This window comes from Ursus arctos, unplaced genomic scaffold, assembly GCF_023065955.2.
Source record: "Ursus arctos isolate Adak ecotype North America unplaced genomic scaffold, UrsArc2.0 scaffold_33, whole genome shotgun sequence".
In the NCBI taxonomy this organism is placed as follows: domain Eukaryota; kingdom Metazoa; phylum Chordata; class Mammalia; order Carnivora; family Ursidae; genus Ursus; species Ursus arctos.
In genome coordinates, this window is record NW_026623019.1 from 27,729,855 (window position 1) to 27,731,573 (window position 1,719).

Below are 1,719 nucleotides of genomic sequence, written 5' to 3' on the forward strand. Positions count from 1 at the left end.
CCATATGCACATGATAATTTTCTCAGGTTGTACTTTTCTGAGTAGAATTGATAGATCTGAATGTTTACAAAACTTCTAAATCTTTTGATATGTATCGGAATATTATTTGATCTTGTGTATTCAACTTGGTGGTCCCTGAATTCAAGGTCCTTGTGTCCTATGTCTTTTTTTTCATTTTCTCCAGCAACTTTCAAGTTGTAGAGCACACTGTAGAGATTAAATTAATATTTGTTAATTAACTGACAAACTTCACAAGTGAATATGTGTGATGTGGTTGGGGAAACACCAGATTGAATTATATGAAATTTGTTTAACACACAAATAGGGATGTTAGTTGTTAATAATTTAGACATTATTAATTGGGATTTGACTCTTGGAAAAGGACACACACTAAAAATATTTGTAGTTCTTACACTTACCAAATTCATTTGATTAATCAGAGGGAATAAAGTACCCAATGTACCATCTTGAACCATAATTACCCTGATATGTAGCAAGAAGCTACATGTCTCCCTCCTTTCTATATTTAGAATGACACCATGGCACTATCCAACCACCCAAATATCTATTCTCCCCTTCTTTCTTTCTTTTTTTTTCCGGGATATTTTATTGTTTGACTGACAGAACACACAAAACCAGGCAGAGAAGTGCCCAAGGAAATGAGGGTTACATTTCATTATTGTTTGCCCTTTGGTCCTTCATCTTCTAAGCATTTATTAGATTTTCTTTTAAAGATGTTAGACATTTTATTTTTATCACAAGTGCAATCCAGATGTGAATAAATACATGTATTATCTTTTAACATCTGCCTCCCCACCTGTGTTCCTTTAAATAGAAAAAAGGGCTAAGTTTCTCTTCAAAACATATTTGGCCATACCTGTCCCACCTGTTGTTTTAAAAACAGACTGTAACTTACCTTTTGAAATTCCTTCTTGAACTATAGCTCATTCTGTTTAAAAAATCTTGGGAAGGAAGTCCTATTGATATTGTCAATAGTCTCCAGAAGGTGAGAATGGTAACTGGGCTGAAGGCAACTGAGAGGGGTCTTCAGCAAACTGAGGGCCACTGGGAAATTGTGCAGAGGCAGATCTTGTCAACAAGATACCAGCACCTTCAATTAAAGCTAGGAGAATGCCACCCATTGCAGCTGATCCAACCATGGCCACCAGTCCATTTCCTGCTGCTAGTATGGCTCCTTTTAAGGCACTACTTATGATGGAGTTCCAGGGATCTTCTTTCCCTCTAACTCGAACCATTCTGCAGTCAATCATGGAAAATGAACCTCCCCAAACTGCAAAGCTACTTCCCAACTGCAGAGCCCTGGTTTTAATACCTGTCAAACTCCCTCACAGTCTGTAGTTTACTCCCACTGGAGAATTGCAAAAAACCTTTGATTGCTTGAAAGATACCACCACCTATGGTATGCATTGTAAAGACCCCACCACAATCATCCACAATTTGCCAAGGGCAAGGTTCTCACATGTACTCCTCCATCTTGACCTCCCCTTCTTTCTTCACGATAAAATCCCCGTATTGTTGGTGCATCTTTGTGTCTAGCTAAAATTCTGCATCTACCGTCCTTCCTCATTGTCAATGAGGTATCAACTATTGTTGTTAAGTGGAATCTCAGGAAACTTCTTTAAAAAATAGACTCTTTTGTACTTTCACCCTTCTTCCCTCTTCAAGCCTGAAATGTGAATGTGACATCTAGAGATCTAG

The 1,719-nt window shown here is 37.9% G+C and overlaps 1 pseudogene; it reads right to left on the reverse strand.

The window, feature by feature from the left end:
* Nucleotides 1-977: 977 nt before the first annotated feature.
* LOC113269877 (mitochondrial import inner membrane translocase subunit Tim17-A-like) lies at nt 978-1,494 on the reverse strand (annotated as a pseudogene).
* Nucleotides 1,495-1,719: the final 225 nt, after the last annotated feature.